The sequence below is a fragment of the Rhea americana genome, unplaced genomic scaffold (genome assembly GCF_003343005.1).
Source record: "Rhea americana isolate MKP2758 unplaced genomic scaffold, rheAme1 scaffold_56, whole genome shotgun sequence".
Lineage (NCBI taxonomy): Eukaryota > Metazoa > Chordata > Aves > Rheiformes > Rheidae > Rhea > Rhea americana.
In genome coordinates, this window is record NW_028186712.1 from 1,351,206 (window position 1) to 1,373,875 (window position 22,670).

General features: G+C 37.3%; 1 protein-coding gene across 5 annotated transcripts in view; it reads left to right on the forward strand.

Annotated features, from left to right (window-relative positions):
* Positions 1-22,670, forward strand: part of ROBO1 (roundabout guidance receptor 1) — a 723,192-nt gene that overhangs the window by 323,838 nt on the left and 376,684 nt on the right. The gene's annotated exons all lie outside the window — the stretch shown is intronic.

Consider the following 22,670-nt stretch of genomic DNA (forward strand, 5'->3'; position numbering starts at 1 on the left):
CATGGAAGGATCCTCAGGCATAGGTGGCATCCAAATTAAGATACCAAGAATGGATAGTGTAAATGCATACACTCTTCCTCATCCCACTGTGCAATGCCAGGAGGTGTCAGTATCAGCAGGGCAAAAAGTAGTATGATACAAAAAAAAAAAAAAAAAAAAAAAAAAGGAAAAAACAACTCACTGCTGCAACTCCAGTAAGAAAATCTTGGCAAGTGTCATACTTTGCAAAGATGTAGCTTCATGATCTGAAGAAGATCTGAGCATTAGGACAGCTTTGCATTCCTGTGCAGGCTCTGTCGAAGTCACTCTAGTACAGATTGCCTAAAGATTCAAGTCTTTCTTGACAAGCATCACCTGCACCTAATTGCCTTATCTGGCTTCACTCCCCTGGGTCCTGCTACCTGATCCTCAGTGCCTTGTTGTCATGATTTGCTATTTCTGCTGTTCCCAGCTGCCTTTGGCTCAGGCTGCTTAGAGAGTCTGCCTGCCCACTTGGATTAAAATGAAATTTCTATCCTAAAATGTATATGAATAGGTGGCTTTTAGCACATCATAAATAAAGGTGGAGGATTCTTTTGTCTTTATTCATCACGTTTTTTTCCCCAAGATTGCTTTGCTATTTACTTAAACCATATGGTTTTAATCATGGAGTTTTGGAGAAATATGGTGGTGGGTAAGTTGCTGCTTGAACATAATGGGCCTGTCACTATCGCCATGTATTGCCCTAGCTGCTAACATAACATCTACTAACTGTAATGAGAGTTGTGAGCACATACTTACAGCAGTATCTCCATCCTAGGAGCTAAGAAAGAGCCGTGTCAGCACTTAAATGCAAGGAGCAATCTAGGCATGCAGCATAGAAATAATATCACAGACCAGAAATGAGTTGCAGAGAAAGAGGAATGAGAATGATGTCTCAAGGATGACAAGTTTTTCCAGCTAGTCGAATGGCACGGCTCCAGATGCTGTTTGCATTGCCTGCTCTGCTAGTGGAGACCGAAACTGGCCACCACAATGTGTTTAGCACTGGATTGTGTAGCACTACTCAAAACCAGTCTAGACATCCTGGTACTTTTTAAAAATTTTTTTATCACCAGCTTTTCTATGCTAACTCTTTCAATCTTTCTAGCGATTTTGACCACAGTTAACATGCCAGCATTGGAGTGGAAAATGCAGCATTGGAGTGGAAAATCATGCCCCAGTGCCGTAGGTTATTTGACTGCAGTCACGTTCTTGTGTCACAGATTTTAGGCTCCATCCCCTTTTGCCTTTGGTGCATCAACGAAGCGTACAGGGCAGGTCTCTTGCTGGCACCATGTGTTGCTATACTCCTGCCAGCTGTGTAGCCTTTTCAGAACAAAGAATTCCCATCTCCGTAGTCTTTTCAGCTTGCCATGTTTGCCCATGTTTTTAGTCATTATGCTGTTTGTTATATCCTGGGAAGATATGTAGCTAGGTGCAAGGGTGTATATGTCCCTCTCTCCTTCAGCTTACTAGTTGTGTTGCATTGCATTGTGCAAACACAGTTTCTCTGACACTTTAAGAGAAATACTGGATGTTCTGCTCATGGTGATGGACGTGTCCACGCTCCCAGGGCAAGTGTGCCAAACCTTCACTGTCCTTCTAGATGATGTTTTGAGAAAAAAAGCAAACATGCTGGGGAAGCACTAGATACAAATCTTTAGGCCTTTTACGCAGCTCAGTGCCATGAGCGGAAGCCATTCTGCGTGCTTGCGCTATCCATCATGATGGTGAGGGCTGAAGGTGGCATCTTGCAAAGGGTGCCCGTCTCCCAGCTTGCGTGCACCCCTCTGCCGCGGGAGCCTGTGCTCAGCGCTCCTCTCCTGGTGGCTCTTACGCAGCCCTGCCAGTAGCTGGCCTTTCAAAAGTCACGATACTCTGCTACCCCCTGTTTTTTCCATGTTAGCAGCCCTTTTTCATTCCTGTGGTAGCATACCTATTTTGAACTGTGTTTTCCCAGTTTCGGTTCCTGTTTTGTTGTTACCTGATCCTAAGCACAGTAATCACAAATAAGTTCAAGTACGAAGGATGGAATTTAGCAGAGGTTCAGTTTTTATTACGAAAGGAACAAGAGCTTTGCAGGCTAATAAATGAAAGCAAGGTGACAGGGCTGGAATTTGATTTAAGGAAGTAGGACTCTAAAACATAATTCCTTCTGTGTAATTTAATAGCCATTGAGGAAGTACTGGAATCTACAGTATGCAGTCTGTTAATCTAATTAATCTACCCTAAAGGTTAAGTCACACAACCAACAAGTATAAGTAGATTTTGATCAAGTTTTATTGGGCCTATAAAGTACAGAATATATGAGGATGTCCAGATTTACTTGTGTTTGCATTGGAAGTGGGTCAGCTTTGTAAAGTTGCATACTGATGCACACACAAACAGAGGGGCATTTTTACTTTCCTTTCTATTTCCAAACATAACATGCAATGGATTTTAGAATCAGTTTTATGATGCTGAATGTCATTAAAAAGTATAGAAAAAAGGAATGAAAAAACTGCTGTTCTTTGTCAGTAAAGCTGAGCTAAAATGAACATTTGCATTCTAATCCTCGTTGTTTTGAAGAAGGGACAGTTTACGGGATCTAAAGGAGTCCCTTATTTAATTCTGTGTCACAGACTATCATTTGTGCTCTACAGGTTGGTGTACATGATTTGGATGCACCCTCTCTCTTAAAGAAGCTCAGAAAGCAGAAGAGGAATCTTAGTTTCTCTTCAGCTACAACCAGATTCTTGTGACACTGACTTTTCTTTAGAAAGATCATGCGAAAATAGCCTTTCTCGCAGGAATTCTGATGGGACTTGCTCGCTGTGTCCTGCCTAATCTAAATCCTCAGCTGACTGAAGTGAAAACTAGTCAGGACTTTAACAAAACCAGCTCCAGCTATTAAAATGAAATGAAATCTCTGCAAATCTCTAGAAAAATTAGGTTAACAGAGATTTACCCATTTGTTTCCTTTCAGTCTATATTCTCAGTTTTATCAAAACCTAAAGTTAGTTCCAGCTTTTCTCTCCATGATTTTCAATAGGTCTTCTGCCTTCCTGCAAACAGCTATATGAAATATCTATGTCATATATATATCAATAAACTATCCTGACTGGCTATGGGCTATCTTTGTCTGAAGGTGCTCTTTGATTTGACAGTGTGTCTGCTTCTGTTATCATTCTTACGGTGAAAATCCTCAAAGAAACCTGTGCATAAAAGAGAAGGAAAAGGGACAGACTGCCTCAAGCTTTTAGGGGCGTTCAGGAGCTTTAGTTGCCTTCTCCTTTCCCACAGGTTTCCTGTTATCTTTATTTAATTTGAAAAGGATTTTTTGAGATTGAATTTGAATTCCCTGGTTTCCAATCCAAAAAGTTGAAACAGAGTATCACATCTGGCGGTCTGCAATAGGGAGGAACAGGAGGAGTTAATGGCAAGGGCCGCGCTCAGCGTTGGTGCTGCAGCTGGGTGTAGGTTTGGGTACCTCAGCTGACACAGGCTCCAGGAACCCCTCGTCTGCTGGGGCACTGTGAAATAGAGGGGAAAAGTACACAAATCACTACTGGGGAGACAGACAATTCATCCTTACTATACATTGTCATAGTTGTGTTCACTTCAAAATGCAAATTAATTGATTACTGGAGGAGAAATTAGGTAATGAGGTTCCAGAGAACATAAATATTTGAGCATGTTTTTAAATACATTCAACTATGTGTGTATTGAGAGGGGAGGGGTTAGTGAAGGAAATATACCCAAATAAACATGTTCGATTTTCTATTGTATAACATATCAGCCCTGCAAATTCATACTAATTAGTGTTTTGAGCTTTCGTGGTGTTACTGAATCTTTGGCACCAGATGAATAAAATGATTAGAAAACTTTTTTATGATCTTATTGGTGCATTCACCCGTATCAAAGACAGAAATTTATCTTGCTTTAGCAAATCAACAGATTTCTTTCTTCTGCAAAATGTTTTTGGCAACACAGATGGAGAACACAGCAGTCAGGGCCTTGCTCAAAGGCGCCAGATAACTGAATGGGTTACTTCCTACATTAAAACCAGCTTGTTGACTTGGCAAAGAGCCCTGGTCAAGTAATACAACCAGTGCTGCTGCCATTTGTTAATTCTGCATAATTAAACACCAATTATACATAGTATTGTTTTGTAGCAGGCTCCTCAGCTGGCTTTTCTTTATTATGACTCTGTGCCAGTTTCCTTCCTTATTACTAAAAATTACTTTTTATTTGTTATTGTAATTAGGAGGTTTAAAAGATATCAAATTTTTCTAAAGCGAGAATAGCAAGTGATTGCGGAAGTTGGCATATCATTTCATAGGGAAGACACTGCATGTAATAGATATTTTGATTTTTTTGTGTAATATGAGGAATCTGTAAGGTAATATTATAGGGCTGCCCAGCACAAGCCTATTACTGAATAGGCAATAATAAATGAATGGATTTACAGATTATTTTCAAAGCCTGTCTTAAAAAGACAAAGAAATTCAAATGTAAAACCAATATTCATTTCATAGCACTTTTATCCTTGTTCAGCAAGGCAAATAACTGTGCCATTGACTGTGTGTTTAAGTTCTCTTTTAGCTCAAATATGCTTAAATGGAGTGCATGCTTAACTGCTGTTAAGAAATAAACCTAAGTATGTGTTTAATATTCTGCTGAACTGGGAACATTTTATACATCCAATCATACTACCAAGTATTTGGGGACTTCATAACATAAGAATGCATTCACTGTCTTGATGCTTTAATTTGTGGTGTTCTTAATGATGCGGCTCTATTAGTAATAATGATGGATAAATTTAAAGAGAGGTTCTACCTGTTTTGCTGTCTTAAAATGGAAATTGTGGAATGAGACAAGCAGAAAGTTGAAGGCACATTTTATGCTTGTTTAGGGTTTATATCTTTCCCCCAGTACTAATGAATATATTTATTCTAAAGACTAAATATTTATTTTTCAGCTACTTAATTTAGGAAAGATCTTTGTATAAAGAGTTCACGTGATCTAGAAAATGCTTTTCCCCTCTCTTTATGATTGATTATGTAGCAATACCACCAGAGGGTACCTTACAGTCAAAATAGGCTTGGGAACTGTCTAGGGTCTTTACATGCATATTACACAACCCATAAACTTTATTGGAGGGGAAAAAAGAGAAACTTTCAGACTTGATTGTCATTAGAATTTAAAAGCTCACGAGGGAGGTTAATTGTGTCTATGGCTCTTAATCCATGGACTATTCAGCAGTCACGTGCATGCTGAATCCTTATGCTGAATATCCTCGTGGTCTTTGCAAGATGAGGCTTTTGATTCGTGTTACAGTTATGTGAGTGGACCATTTCAAGTTGTAATTGTCACCAAAGTAAGACATTGCTTATTTCTTTGTAAGGAAAGGTCAACTGTTTCAAATCATCTTTTGTTTGTTTACATTTTAATTATAATTGAAATGTAAAAATGAATGATTTAAGAGTTGCTTACAGATACAGTAAATAGGAAACAACATTAGTATATTATGTCATTTTGCAACTGCATCAAACGTAGTAGAATTTAAATAGCAATGCAGCATTCTCACCGTAGAAAGCTTCTTTTTTGCCTTTCAACCTGAAGAAAGTATTTTAGAGAGAACATGAATGAGAAATGCAACAGAGAACCCTGGAGAGAAAGTAAAAGTGCAGAAAGAGAGGAAGAAAACACTTTTATTCCTCACTGGCAATTCTTCTAAACACCTCTGAGCTCTGCAATATTACTTATTATGGATATTACAGTAATGCCCCAAATATGACAGGTGTTAAACTGTTTACCTGACATGTAGCCCAACCTGCCCTGAGCTTCAAAATGTTAGTGTGTATTCTAAAGAGTTAGAATTAAGCCACAGTTCTCCAAATGTTGCTGAAACACATAGCTAATTTTCTGGAAGTTAGTGTCATTGGTTTCCATAGAATTGCTCAAAGAGCCGTCCCCAGTCATTTCACTAAGTTAGTGCTTGAAATTACCTGTATAAGACCTGTTTTGGATCAAGATAAGTGGAATATATATATATATATATATATATACACACATATATATATATACACACATGTAAAAGCAGATTGCAGAAGCCTAAAGGATGCACCTTGACTTATCTGCACTAAATGTCCATTTTTATTTATATGCACATATATATATATTTAATATATATTTCTATATACACATTCTGCTGTGCATCTGAGTGCATCATGATATTCCATTGATAAATTGTAGAACAGTGTGATAAGTTGCATTTATAATACACCTGGGAAAGCTCCCCTACAGCCATGCCATTAAGGCAAATCGCCTGGAGTCACTGCTAATAGTCTTTCCAGGATCAAAGGTTGGAGGTCACCTGGCTAACAAACCATGGAGGTTAGAAACAGCAGCTTTAAACTATGAGAAGGGATGGATCACTTGGGAGAGCACTTGCCTTAAGCCATCGAAGGTCCCACGACACTAGGCCTTAATAATGTGCAGTTTAATGCCTGGAAAGGCCATCTCAGACTAGAGCTGGAGTTTTCTAACCTAATTATTTTTCTCTGTCTTCTGGACTCAAAAATAATTCCTCTCCTCCTAACTTTAGAAGAAAAAGGACACGTGGAGGTGCCAATATATTAAAAATAACTTTGAAATGATGTTGGAGAGATGATTTGTTGCAGTAATGATATGTGCAAACCCCATTATGGCATTTTTTAATACCAAGATGTTTTATATGGACGTTGTCTTGAGTGTAATGCAGGTAGCCCAACTTCATGAAGAAAAAATATGTAGACCACATCATTATACACTCTTACTAAATTAGACATTTTGATACATTTAAAAGCTTCCTAACTCCTTCAACTAGAAAATAGGAACCTGTTGGGGTTCCTTCTCTTAGGATCCAGATGATCCTGGAAATCAGCTTGGTGGTAGGGCATTCTTCTGGGCAATAGTTAGAGAACGAACAAACAAACTCATTTTGCAGCCCATTTCGTAATACAAATTCTACAGAACTTGAGTCAACAGTCTTAGGTAAACAGATGTTTTGCAGAAGTGGGTTTTACATTCAGTGAGACTGTGGGAAAGGGTATTTCAGGTTTGTATTATTTCAGGATTGCACTGAGTAGTGTTGCAGAACGTCATGTTCAAATGTTGATAGGGGCTACCACTAATATACAATGTGCAGTACCACGAAAGTACCAGAAGCAATTCTGACACTAGTTAATGGTAATACCAGAAACTAAATTATCAAGATGTACTCTTCATGTTGGTAGGGGTAGTTAGATTTTGTAATTTAGGAATCTCATGCAAAGAAAGCTGTTTTTAAGCAGTCACTTGACCGTGGAAGAGACTTGCACTTAAGAGTACTGTTAATATTTATATATTAATATTTCTCTTCATGTAGAAGAAAATCTCTATCATTAGGTCTAAAACATGAAGAATGTGATGTGAGATAAATTACTCTTCAGAGCAGTGGTGAACTTAGGCTTAATAAAAGTATAGGAGTTACAAGATGCAGCAGTTGCTGTTTCTAAAGATATAATTGCAATGCAAATAAAAGGTTCCCTTCAAAGTGGGGGATTACTATAGTAAGAGTTGTACCTACGTAATCATTAAACTTTCAGTGGGTTAAGATGGCTAAGTGGTTAAGAAATATCTTAGGTAAATTTATGCCCATCTTTTATTCCCTTGTCAAAAGACCTTTTGAGGTTTTAACAGAAACATTTTTGATTCTGTACTTTATAAAGCCATTGCACACATTTCAAGTTGATATGGACATTTGTATTTTACAATTTAAGAGTCTTTTATTCCTATTTTGTAAACTGGATAAAGAAAGGCTCATGGGGAAAATCCACAAAGGTGTCTGGCATCTTAATACACATCTGGATTCAAGTACTATTGATTTGATTGTGGTCACCCAGCAAGAAAGTGACAGAGTAAAATATCTGATTTCAGAAGTTAGCAGTTGAGACAGTTTCCAGGTTAGCAATCTTTCTTTCAAAATGTCTGTCTGTCCTTAAAACTTCCTTTTCTTTCAGCTCTCTTGATTCCAAGAGCCAAAGTGTTCTGTAAAATAACTTTTTCTTTGTTTTCCTCCCAAAGCAATCAGTCACAAACTGTTTCCTTTATACAAAATGAACCTTTGTCAGCATGACCTTATTTTTTGCAGCACATGCAGAACTTTGTCTCAGCAATCAATTTTCTTCCACGTGCTTACTTACAAATGGCAATAGGACTTAAATTTCTGCTTTGTAGGAAGATGGATTGGGAAGAAGAAAGAAAAAAAATAGAAGCTAGAAGAAGATAGCAATCAAAGTCTGTATTTTATGCTTGATTTCATATTAGCCATCCAAACATAAACCCAGATTCCGTAGGATTGAATATAACGTTATTTAAATGCATTTGCAAAAAAAGTCATTAAATATGAGTCTTTTTCAGAATATTACAGATGAACTATTACATTGTTTAAATTCATTTGGTGGGAGCAACAAAGGTATTTCATACCTATTAATTCTTTTGTAAGAAAGAGAAATGCTCTTTTGTGAGTTAATCGATTAATTATTTATTGGTCAAGTAATGTTCATGAAGGCAAGAGGTGATGTAAAGCTTCTGTCCCACTTGGGGTGGAGGCGCTTACCTTGTCCCCAGGGCCAGTTAGGCTTGAACATTGAAACTAGTCAACCTTGTGCTATCAGACAGCAGACTAAGAGCTCTAATACCCCAAGATCAGCAGTGTAGTGGAACATCACTGATGAGCTCCTCTCTCTAATGACGATCCTTATATTAATTCTTGTATTACAGATTTTTTTGGTGGAGTTGGAAGTCTTGGTGTTAAAAGTCTGAATAGAAAATAATCTAATCACAAGGGTTTTTCAGATCTCCATCTTTAAAATGGAGATGCTAATAATACTGCCTCAGCTCATGAGGTTTGGGGGAAAATGTATTAATGTGTGTTTGCAGAACATTCAGCAGCAGTTACAGCAAGTTTCTTGGTACTGAAGAAGTCTTAACTCCTAATTAGTGTTTGGGGTCTATGTGCCTGAGGCACTTTCAGTTCTATAGGACTTTAATTTCTATAGGGCCAAGTCCCTTAGCAAAATGAATCTCGCTTTAGAGCAGGATTTGGAATACAAATTAACAGTAAGGAGAAATTAAATATTTAATGGTTGTGTACTGATAGAGCATCATCTGCTTTATGCACTGGAAGAATAATTTGATCAGGTCATGGATTAATGACTGAAATGTGCTTGAGGAATCCATATTGAGATCACTTGTGGAAATTCAGTTCTACTTTTTCCAAAGTTTTAAGATTCTTCAAGAATCTTCTTAAGGATTTTCATTGTTTTGGGAGTAGGGGGCTGTGCTATAACTGCCTTTTGTCCTGTTGCTGTTGGCTAAGATAACTGGCCAAAAGATTTGTTGAAGGAATATGTACCTGGTTGCATTAACTTGATTGGGATTCAGCCAGCACTTTTTACTATATTTTCAGTGTTTGTTCATTATTGTTTTCTTTCTCATCTCATTTCGTGCCTACAAAGCAAAACAGTGGGGGAATTAGACTTTCAAGTATCATTTCTCATCTCAGTTCTGACGATATTAGAGGGATGAAAGTGAAATTGGGGGTTTTCCTCCCCTCAAGACGCTTTTTTTTTTTTTTTTCCTGTGCACATGCACGCATGCACACACACATTATAATCTCGCCTCTGCCCTTGCAGCAGCAGCTGTAGCTCAGCCCGGGATGGGCCACTGCAGAGCTCTCCCCCGAGGCGCTGGCGCGCGGCTCTGACCTCCGCCCGGCTCCCGGCCCCAGCTGCAGGAGTCAGGGGCTCCTTTCAAGCCCGGTTTGTCCCTATGGTCGAACGCTACAGGAGACATCAGCCGGATTTTATTGAGTATCCTGCTAATGGGATCTGGTTCTGTTTTCCTCAAATATCTGTTTTCAGTTTATCTGGTAGTAAAAATACAAAAAAAATCAATTGTTTCCTTAAAAGCAGCCACATACTGCAGCACATGTGCATGCTCTCTCACTCTGTTCTTTTTCTTTTCTCCAAAGAGCTTAAAGAAATCATAGATTGTCTATCACCTCGCAGCTTCCCTTAGTACACCAACCTTTCTGCACCTAACAGAAGCTTGTGTGAACATATTTTTCACAAAAATGCATCTTCGGCTTTGTTTGTTTTATTTTCTGCTGACAAAACCAGGTAGCTTCCTTTTGAAAAAAATGCCAGGAGATAAATGAAGAGAATCCATGAAAAGAGCCTTGCCAAGTTAAACTGTCTAAATTTGTGAATAATAAAACAGTAACTAACTGAACTGATCTGAAAATCAAGGATGGATCATCAGTTCTGCTGTTTAGTTGAAAAACCAAAACCAGTTACACAAGAAAGGTAAAGTAGTAGTTACATTTTATAAAAAGGAAGTCAAAGAAAAAACTGGCACTGCTGCCCCTATTTTAAAAAGACTTATTCTGTTGATAGTTTAGTTTTTGACACTTTATGCTACCTTTATAATCGCATACTAGTCCACTTCACTGTACACCTTTCTTTATAGATTGAAGCCAGTTGTGCAAAGTGCAGAGCATTCTTTCTCCTTATGGAAGAAAGATCATTTTTATTTCTCTCCTTGACCATCCTTTCTTTTTAAAAAAACAGACAAACATTAGGTTTGGAGTCACACATTCTGCTGTCTGCAGTAAAAAGCCCAGCTCCATGGGGCTCCTGTGAAATCAGATGAGCTTTTCCCTCTTCTCATCTTCAGATAGTGGTAGGATGAAGTAACCACAGTGTCAGATATCTGTTTCATCATTGTTCTCTGAATAATCAAAGGTTCCCAAGCAGTTCAGTACTGTTGGATGTATAGTAAAAGTAGTAGATATACTTAACATGGATCAGATCCTAAGATGGTATAATGCCAGTGAAGTCTATTTCAGTTATCTAGTCCATATGATACCATATTTCCTACGGTAATTATACTAATATGGCATGTAACTTCAGTTTGTCAAATCTACTGTATAATAACAATTTTAATTGAAACTTCAAATATTTATCATTGAAACATTTTACTCTGGAATTAATATCTTATGGTAACTTCCAGCTTGGTTGAATGATGTGTATGAAAATGAACACAAAAGGGAATCAATATAGTCATTAACTGACTCACCCACTGGATATGATAAATGAGGGGTCAGCTTAAATTCAAATAAATTTTCTTTGATGCTACACTGTCAGAAAAATCCCCATATGCCCATAGCATTTTTCATCAAATGAAATTTCTTTCTTCTTGCCATTTGCCTTTTTTTAATTAGAAGGACCTTTGTAATTGTCCAAATTATGTTGTTCATTCAGATTTAGGAAATATGTAGTTCTGTGTCTGAAATTTTAAATAATATTGATAAATTCAGCTGATTTAGGATGAGGGAGGGCTAAGTAGTAGTTTAGGTTAGTCTGATTTTCTACAGAACAAGATTTCTTTCATCACATGGTCTGCATCTTTTGGGCATCCTCCTATATCTTCTGCACTCACTTGGTAGTCTTACCAAAAAATCTTAAATAAGGACAAAATGAGTCTCAGAACTGTATCTGAACTTACTAATATGAGATGTAGTTACATTTTCTCCCCATATTAGGACAAGATCTAGCCACACACTCTCTCCAGCCTTTTGGTTTTCTTGAGAAAGTTGCCCATGGCTGGAGGCTGAAAGGACCCCAAGAAAGGTTTTGTGTAGGAGTTTGGTTTGTATGACTGGGAGACCAGGACCCTGAGACACACTTAGTCTGAATCTAGCCAAAGTTAATTTTGTTCAAGTTCCATGAAAACTAATGAGAAAAGCTTAAATAGGAGCTTACCTCGCAGCTTTCTTAAGCACAACTGTCAATCAGCAGAAAAACAGTCAACGTTCAGTCAGTGCTTAAAGAAGATTTTTTGTTCATTTCAATATTTTATTCAGTTTACCTTTCATCATGGAACATAATTTCTGTTAGGTTGTATGTGACAGTGTATTCTTTTCTGAGACTAAAAATATTTTCAGAAATATGGCTATTTATCATAGCCATTTAGCAAAATAAAAATTATAGAGAAAACATCTTGGGTTTTTGTTAGTCTTTGGGGTGATCACAAAAAGTGCACTTTTTCCAGTGACAAATGTTCCTGTTCTCATTGTTTAATCTTTCTAGCTAAGAAAGAAAAATCTGAAACATCTAACAATTTTAGAAGTTTTGATTGAAGTGCACTTGAAGCAGTCTTCATCTCAGATATAACCTCTCTTTCACTGTCTTGCTTGTTACACACACTTACAGCCTATTTATCTCCAGTGTTACACATCCGGGATGATATCGTTGTGTCCTCTGTCTCTCTCCAGTCATTAGAAGAATAATAATCAAGTTTCAGTAGAATTACTGAAAAACTTAAGTAGTGGGAATGATGTGGTAAACTCAGTGCTGTTTCTTTTGTTTTAAAGCTTAAATTTCTCACTGTCTTTTGAGGCAAGTTCTTCTATGTGAGATATTAAATTTGGATAATAAAACAATATCAGTCTACTAAGTGTTGAATGTCAGATCAGTCTTTAGCTGGATTTGTTATTTGATCATGTGTTAGTCCATTTTTTTCATGTTTAGCACCTTCTGACGTTACAGTGTTTCTGCAGGAATTTTCTGTAGTCTGGCCTCTTAAAATGAAAAGAAAAGTTGATTAATTGCCTGTAATATCCTAAAAATACTTTATTTCTTTAGATTCATGTGTTTCTCTTTTATTTTCTTAAATCTCCCCTTTTTCATAATCTTTCATACCAATACTCATAGCAAATTCAATGAAATGAACTTGAAGTTTGTAATATTCTTAAATGTTGTTCCATTTCAGTTGTATGGTAGGAGTTTATTATACCAACAGAGATCATCTTGGACATATCTAGAAGTATTTGATAACATGACAGAATTCCAAACAAAGAAGCCTGTTAGCTTCTGACACTGCACACAGTCTTTTAACTTTAAAAGTAGTGATGACATATCACTGAATTGTGATCTACCAGTTGTTTCCAATTGATGGCTTAAGTGTAAAGGTCTGGCTCTACAATTCCTTCCGTATTTTTTGGTGACTTCATCTTCTGATATGGTCTCCTATTTATATTCTCTTCCATATATTTACTTTTAAAGATAACTATTAAAGGTTCGTTTGGATGAACTGAAGTTTTCAACTTGAGATCTAGTCTGATTACAAGTTGCCCAATGACTGTGTAGTAAAAATGTTGTCAAAGGACAGTGAATTAGACTATTGACCAAACTGTTACACTTTCAGACCCAGGAGTCCATGCACTGTGCCCAGCAAGGAGACAGCAGATGATTGTGAGAGACTGTGAGATGCCAATTGCAATTCATTCATTCCCACTACCATGCTGAAAAACCAGCTGGACCTTTCAGATAAACTGCCCAATGATACATAACGTTATAAGAAACTTTATTCTGTGTGTCAGTAGATAGAAAACAATATCTAAATAGCACAGGGTTGAATTCTCGACCATTCAAAGCAGGAAGGAGAACCTGAGGGCATGGGAGCTCAAAGACTGGCGGTGGCTGCCTCAAACCTGCCAGATATGAACATTTAAGGCCACGTGCTGTACCTGTAGCCAGTGGGAGGACCCAGTTCTCACGGAAGCCAGAATGTCATCTTCCATGCTGGAGTGTGAGTGCTGGATAGCAGGCATCCTACCCTGAAGGGATAAAGCATCTACCTCTGACTTCTATTCAGTTTTACACACTCAGATTTCGTGCTGAACTCTGCTAGAGGCACTTGAGAGCCCCAGCAATATGGAATCAGTCACTCTAGAAACATATGATATGTTTAACTTTGCTTCAGTAGTATTTCTTATTTCCTGTTCAAAGCAGCTGCATCAACATATTTAATGAAGTTAGGACAAACAAACAACTGGGATTTGCTGAAGAAGTTTTTTGTTCTTGGAGCTACCATTCACACTATCTCTACTGCATTTATATCTCTACTTTACTTCAGAGATATTAAAGCTGTGATGTAGCTGGCAACAATATACTTTGGAAACTTTATGTAAGTCAAACTGACACAATATGTTCTTAGACATTTGTGCTTCCATTTTCAATTCCATTTCCATTGTGATGATGAATGAGTCCTTTACTGTTAGAAGCCTATTTCTTGATCTCTGGCACCATGGGTTTTCTGATTGTGTTTTTTAAGGGTAGCATAACTGTTCTCTGACATTTGCTCTTTAGATATTGTTCTGTATCTACTAAGATGCAAAGTTGCTTATTAGGGAAAGAATAATTCTTACATGTTATTAGCCAGTTTATCTGAAAGGTTCAGTTGGTTTTTGAACACAGATATGTGATTTTTTTTTTGTACATCTTTACTATTTTGTTACTCTTATCCATCAAAATTTTGATGCACCTGCTTTAGTTATTTACTCTGGCATTGTTCTCATCATATTTGTGCAGTTTAAAACCTACCATTTTTCAGTGTTCCTGCCTTATTGCTTTGGGCTCTGTGCTTCATGTTATAGCTCTAATTATTTAAGGAGTTCCCATGAATCTATTGAAGGTCCTGTTTTTTTTTTCAAAATTACTGCCTCTAGCTAGTAATACCCATGCTCAGTGTACACAATATTACAAACTGACAATATCTAGAAGTATCTGAAGATCCTTGTAAAGCCCAAATACCCCTTGCTGTGTTGTATGATTTCTTATCTGGTATTAATTTTGCAAAGCTGAAGTCTGACAAGATAGAAGACTTATTGATTGTTATCCTCCTCGGGTATTTCATTTCATTGTAGTTCTATTTCATCTGGAGTTGTAGTTCATAAACTTGGAGTAATTTTTGACCCTGTACTTTCTTTTGAGGCTTATGTTAATCACATTGAGAAATGAGATTCCCAGCTGGAAGATGCTAAAGAACTACTATAAAGTACTAAATTAACTTCCTACCGTCTCACGAATCTTTTCCAGTTTAGACTGAGGATTTTTAAGTTGATTGGGACATATGTGTGTGTTTCATTATGACCTAGATAATAATTGCTAATTCTTTATTTGTGGCTCTTTCTCCCATTTCCCTGAAGTATTCACAGCTGTGCTAACAGAACTCTGAATACAGTCAATGGGAGCATTTTGCGGCTTTAACGAGAAAGGATTTCAGCCTAATATCAAATTTTCAAGACAAACGCTTGCATGCTCAATCATTTGTTTTCTTAGGGACATGATTTTACTAGTGCATAGTCAGTTCAGGTAAATAAGGAAGGGAGGAACACCTATTCTATGGCTTGTCTTCTCTCTAGGGGATGAACTAAAAAATCCTTATTTGTAGTTTACATTTGTTGTTTTGTATAAAACCAGTAGCTCTTAGAAAGAGCTTTGCGGAAAGAACCCCTGTGATCTAATAATGAAAGACAAAAACCTCCTGTAAGTGCTTACCTCCATTTCCTATGAGTAAAAGATCTTTTTTTATCTTTAGATTAAAAAATAAATAAATAAAGACTTCTGCTGTGAGAATTATTTGATAGCTATGAGTAATTCACTCTCTTGGAAGGCTAATAGTAAAGGAAGTACAATATACAACTACTTTGCATGGATCCATCCTTGTGATCTAATGACACTTGCAGCTTTCTATAAATTTACTCTTGTAGAGCTGTACTGATTGGTATAGTATGTTTTTTAGCTCCATGTCTTTTTTACAAAGTCAGTGTGAATATTCTTATGCATTGCAAATTGCCTTGTACTTTGCAATGTTCCCTTCAAAATCATCACCGTGTGCTCCTTGTTAAATTACTTTTCTTTTAGGCTATTGGTTACGCCACAGAGATTCTAACTGTATCTATAACCTCTGTAACAGGGTTAAGACCTCTTTTTTTTTTTTTTTTTTTTTTTTTTCATGAAATTATCCTGTTAAGTTACAGCATTTTCACATCTCTACTTTTGTGCAAAGTAAAGACTAAAATGGAACATGAGTGGCTTTAAAGGAAAGAGGAAGAGGACCTTCGTGGCCTGTCATATCTGCTGACTTTCATGTGAAACCCAAGGGACTGCCTAAGTCAAAAAGGAAGGGAAAGCATAAAAAAGCAACAACAGGACATGTCTCCTATTAGAAATCCATATGCTACAGGTATCAGTAATCGCTTTGTGGCCGAGGTCACAGGTGGGAGGTAGAGAACATATGTCAGCACTGAAGCCAGAGGTAATAGCAACATGGCTCAAAATGCCCTCCTGTTATTACTAAATGAAAGAAGAGAAAAACAAAACCAGGACAGCTAGGAATGTAGCAAGGAATGTGTCCTGACTAAAGGGCCTGGGATTCTTGTGGTATTAAAGAGACTTTCTAGCTTATATATCAGATTTAATAGGCTTACCTAGCGTGCCAAAGTGTTCTCTTTCAGTGCATTAGTGTAAGTATGTCTATTCTTTCTAAAAACAAGTACTGGCCTACGCTGATTAAACATTGTTTTTCATGCTGATTTCTGCAGATAGCCTAGTAAAATATAAATGACACAGACATGTTTCAGATACGTATTTGACAACTCAGATGGTGACTTTGGATATACAAAAAACAAGGGCATGAGAAAAGGCTTTCTCAGCTCTAGGACTGTATGTGTCTCATTCAATATTAATTTTTACAGTAATTTTATTTTCAAAACGTGACTGCAAGGCAGTTGGAGTGTTGAACTGGTTTCTATATTTTCATTGTTTGTGATTAACAAGGGAAATTCATAAGCTTTCCTAAGTATATCACTCAGCTGAATAAAACAAGAGGTAGTTAAACCTTGTGGCTTTCTTGGTGTAATTCCAGTTCACAGAGGTAGACCTACTTTGCAATCTTGAATTAAACAGAGAATGAACCCAGTTCTGTCCTCCGGTTTTCAGGTACCGAAACCATAAAGCAGCTGCAAAATTCAGCCTTGAAACAACCTTGCATGACTAAAGTAGTAGAAGTGGCAGGTCCTTGGGTTAATGACCTAAGGAGGACTGGGTGTAGTCTCACTGAAGTCCATGGTAATGCTTAGGCAAATATTGCAAGGAAAAGTCTGGTGAGTGATTGGAACTGGAGAACAGTCTAGGAAGCCTGTAATACCTGTTCCTCAACTGTATGTGGTGTCAACTGGTATTATTTAAATGTGTGTTCCCAGAGTCAGCAGAACTCACGTGGAGAACATGTAGGTTCACTTGGAAGAAAGCAAAATATGGGAGTCTCTAAAATTCCTACACTAAGGTCAAATTGCAAGCTTGCAATAAAAAGAAAACACAAAACCTTGATGTTAAAAGAGGTTACTTTAAGAAGCGCCGTGGCAAATAACTCTTGTGTGTATGCCATATTGAGCCTAGTCAAGATGACTGGCGAACACTTCAAAATACGTCATTTATTTCTGTATCTTCTGGAAAAAGCTTACCTGTTGCCTTAGAGAAGACAATTCTGTTATAAATCTGGTTGTCCCTCCTAAGCACATGGCTGCTTGCCCTAATTAATCATCATGCCTTATAGAGGCTAGTGATGGGTCTCCATCTACCCGTGCAACTAAAGCAGCTGGGGCCACCACCTGTTAACTCACTTCAAGCCCCACTTAATTAGCCTGCATGGCTGTTACCTTTGGTTTTGGCTGGAAGGGAAAGCAGTAGTAGCAGATGCAGAACATAAAAGATGCGAGAGTGCCAGAGGAGTGTGTAGAACAGCAAGTCAAGGGGTGGGGAAGTTCAGAGGAGACAAGTGATGCTGGATTTTTTTTTTTTTTTAACAAGACTTCATTATGCTGCTCCATAAATGTATTTGCTGAGTCTATGTTGAAGTTGCTAGTAACTATGCTTACTGTCTATTTTCACAATTTAAAAAAATGTCGAAAATAATTTACTAGCAGTGTGCTTTTTAATACCAGAAGTCCTCATTTACTCTTCAGTGAGTTAAAGGCTGAGATTGAATGAATCCTGAAAATGAAGATGTTTAAATAGCATCCCGAGCTTTTGTCAGGATTTCAGCCGTACACAGAGTTCTTTGAAGACCATCTATAAAAGGTACTCAGTGCATTGGAGAAGCTCTCCTGTGCCTTGTTTTAGAAGAATTTCTTCGTAAGTTTTTTACACCACTGAGTAAATCCATTCTCACCTGAAATTTGTCTCTTGTGCATACAGAATAACATTTTTGTACCTGTGCTTAGATGCACAGTGAAGTGTAAATTTTATTTTTAGAAATACATGTTGAGTTGGCTATCCTTGTAATAGCTGTTAATAAAATTCATCCTTGTGGATTTTTTTTTTTGTAATTCATTTGTGCCAAATTCTCAGATTAGAGTCATTATGTTAGAACAAATTCTTACTTTTTCCCCTTAGTTTAAATCTTTTTTAACTTTTAAGATCCATCAGTTGAGCCAACTGAGTAGTATAAACTTTTAATGAAGAACTTTTTAATTACCTGTGGAGATTCTCAGCTGGTGTAAATGATCAAGTCTGCATAATGCTATCCAATTTAAACAAGCTACAGATCTGGCTGCATGTCTCTGGAAATATGTTATATTAAATCTTATTAAAATTAATAGAATATTTTATTTTGGCTAATATGAAACATTAATCTGAACAATATCCTTACTATTCTTATCTAATCAGCCATGTGCAACACAGGTTTCTGAAACAGATCTGTGAGCATTTATGAAACTAGTGATGGTCTAAGGATGGCCTGATTAGTCCCAACTCCGCACATAGCTTGAAGTTTTTCCGCTTCTGCTCCAGATCCGAAGGTCTGCATACTTCAAGGTTTGTCTGTGTTTTTCTAAAAAAGCAAGTGATCTTATGTAATACATCTGTGTAGAAAAGTTAGTTCCCATAGATTCGATACATGGTACAACTTAAACAATAGTTCTTGCTTATATACTGTCTTTGCTTAACTATGCTCTGATAGCATAAAATGTCTGATAATGTCCCTTAAGACATATGATAGTGTATTTTCACTATAATTCCAATGAAAACATAGAATAAATCAAAATATTCCAGATAACAATAGCATTGCAAAGAGCTGAATCCCAAACCTTGTGTCTTCTTGGGTAGTATTTGTAGTGAAAATAGGACAAACCTGACTGCTCTTTTAACAGCAGTTGATTCTGGGTTTGGGGTGAACTTTCCTTTGGTGCCACAGCCTTAACATCATCCAGCAGGAAAAAAAAATACTAATTTACTTTCTCATTTTAGCCTGTGGTTTGATGTGGTCAAAGTTGTTTTGTTTTTGTGATGTCTCTTCTTGAATTCCTGTAGATCCCTAGAAAGGAATCAATGGGAATTGATCCAATTTGTAAAACACAATTCTAATATTGATAATAGTTTATATTCATTCACTCTGCCTAATCTTTTATTAATGGTCATCTTCAAAATGCTGTTCATAGTCTTTCCTCTAAACTTTGTACCCTTGAGCTGATGATGGTCATGAAATTTTAATTAAAACAATAACAAGATACTTCAAAGAAATAATTAAGTTATATATTTTGGAATTAAATAAAGCAACAGTTATGATTGTTATAACCAGACATTTTTCAGTAGATGACTTTCATTTTGGATAAACTATGATCACTGTTAAATCTCAGATGAATGAGATTTCTACAACAGTAAGAAGTTGTAGCTATTTAGGTCTTTTTAGGTTTTATTTATGTCCCTCAGGAAGATGGGCTGGAGCATCAACACTGAATCATTTGGGGACTTTTAAGGATGCATCTTTAATAACATGTCATGTAGGCATACTTCCTTGGTACAAAACAAGCAATAACTGATGGCACCTGTGAAAGTATCTGAAAAATATCGATAGTGATCTCAATATGAATAACTGAGCCATAGTTAAAAGAGTGTTTAGTGTTGTTTTTGAGGATTTCACCAAGCAGTTGTCAAAATAAATGTGAATAGTCATTTCAGGATATTGTAGGAGCTGAGGTGGTGAATAACAGTAATAGGTATTTAGTATTTGTATTCTCTGAACATGTATTAGACCTCTTGAATCAGTTTGTTAGACAAGTCCGTAATGTCTGAAAGCAGACTGAGTGAAATTGTAGTCTTCATGTGTGTATTAATCAAATGCAGTTCAGCTTCAATGAGCCAAGATTTTCTTCACAACATCATGTATTATTTATTTAGAGTTCCTGCAAAATAGATACCGTCATGAAATTAAGATTCATATTAAATGATAAGTATTTTTACTACACAGTTCTCTAGTAATTATTTTTAGAATGCCATATTTTAGCAATTTATAAACTAAAGCGTAATCGAAAGTGTTTAATGGCTTTCGGTGCAGCCATGTAAAGTGGGGGAATTTAACAAGTTTCGGTGGAAGTTCCAGTGGAAAGGTTGCCCACGTTCATCTAAATCTTTGAGGCTGTCCCAGTGCAATAGGGCGACCGAAAGGTGCTGGGAACTCTGTGATAAGCCCCAGTCCCTGTGGCCCTCTGTGTGCGCTGTCGGTGCTTGAGCTGCACCACCTGAGCAGCAAACTGCTCCACCAAAAATCTAGACCACCCAGTGCTGGTAAGCTTAGCCGCCCCTGTTAAGTGAAAGATTTTGTTTGTTTGTTTGTTTGATATATATATATATATATATATATATTTTTTTTTAATGCAGTTAGGTATTTTGCCTTACCTATATGCACAACTTACGCACAACTTTTCTGGAGAGCGCCTTGACCACAGAGCTGTTTTGAGGAATGGCTCCGTCGGTCTGTTCTCTGAATCCTCTACCACTTGATGTTACCGTGAATTAGATGTTCATTAAGCAAGTGTGAGAGCATCTTATTATAGAGCATTTATAGTGCTTTTCTGAGGGATGAGCCACTGAGTTCAGCTGTTGCTTAGTCTCAGACTGCACAGTAAGTTTTTCATATATCAGGTGAATTATTTTAGTTTATATAATTAATTTCTTTAATTTTGGTGCATGGCAACTGGTTCCAAAAGTGTAACAATCTAAAATTACTCATTATTTTTAGCAAAACCAATCGTAAAATTGCCTGATCCTTTAGCAAGCAAGTAGTAAGAAATGCATTGCATCTTAACATTTAGGCCCTTTAGCATACATTCAATGTATTGCCCTAGCAGCAGTCTGATGGTGAAATGTGCCATTCAAGCCAGAAGAACTCACTGTTTTTAAGTTTTGTCAGGGACACTCAGAAAGACAGAGCTTGATCTCGTGATGCAGCTGAAATTAAGCCCAGTGCAAAGGGCCAAACCCCTAAATGTAGGACCTGAGCACAGAACGATCCTTCTACGAAATGGGTAAACTGAACTGTAATGAGAACTGAGCTTCATTCATTGTCACTAGTGAAGTAATTTCCAAACAAAGATCAACTATAATTCCACAATTTCGTTTGAACGTCACATTCAGTCAAAAACTAGTATTTCTCAGAGAGTCTGAGAGTGAATGGTGCTTGTGTGCTTTCGGATTGTAAATGAAGTGTGTTGTCATTAACAAATATCATGTGAATACCAGTACTGTTGAAAAGAAGCTAATCCCCTCATTTCCACCAGTGGAAGGATTCGAGGCCAAGATTTCCGTGACTGAATGGTTGCAACTAGTTGTAGCCTAATTTTTAAAGCTGTTACTCTCGTGTCCTGTGGGCTGTAGTCAGTGCAGAGAATTCCTGAAATGAAGGCTGCTCTTATTTAAAAACCAAGGTGAACCTCACTGAAGAGCATCAGCATCGATGTTTGTGTGTGAGATGTCTCCGCTTAGGAGGGTTGGCCTATTGCTGAGAACATCGTGTGCTAGGGAGCGTCTTGCGTAAAAAAGAGCAATCCGTTGCGTTATTATATTTTGCACAAATTTAACCGGCACGTTGGACACTTGCGTGATTTTCCCTGCCTCTTCCTTATTCTTAATCGTTTTTGAGTGTAGTGTTGGGTAAGTCTCCTAGAAGGCAATTAATCTCGCAAAACGATGATCAGCAGGTTCGTTGTTTGAAACCTCGGTCTGAGCTTTTTTTCGGTTGATTTTAAGCATTTGCCCGAATGCAAGTAGGCAGAGGCTCTGATCCTGAATTTAATGAAAAGTCCCATCCTTCTGTCCTTCACTGCTGTAATTTAAAACTCTGACCCAGTCAACACTTGAATGCAAATAAGTGAACAGTCTGGAGAAGCCTGATGTGGAGCCACTCGCTCTGCCACCACTTCCAGAGCGGGTGTTCAAGATGCACGTGGCCCTGGCCACTAGCGGGCCAGCAAAGATGAATGGATCTGTAAATGAACATATTTCACTTTTTTCATCTACCAGGAGCACCACCTTGGGGAGAGGAGGCTGTTTTTTGTTTTTAATTTGCCCAATAGAAATTTAAAAAGGCTTGCGATCCATTCTTTTAATTCATCAGAAATCCCTTTTCGGGTGAGTCTGCTTGTCTAGATTGGTCTTGAGGGTTATTTTTTTTTGTTAAAGCAATTCCTTAAGGAGGTATGAGTTTGTGAGGATGCTCTCTGTCTATGATCACTTTTAGAGAAATGGAGGCAATTAATACTTGGCATCATATTTTTGAAAAAAAAATAGATTGCCTGAGGTTGTAAAATTAGCATCCAAAAAAACTCCATTCTAATGGATAAATTCTAATTTAGTATCAGTCAAAGTTATTTGAAGCATTTTGTGAAGCTTCGGAATGATTTTAGTGGCATGTGCATTTTATTAATAAGAAACCGTTGTTTTCAGTCATTATGGAGGTGA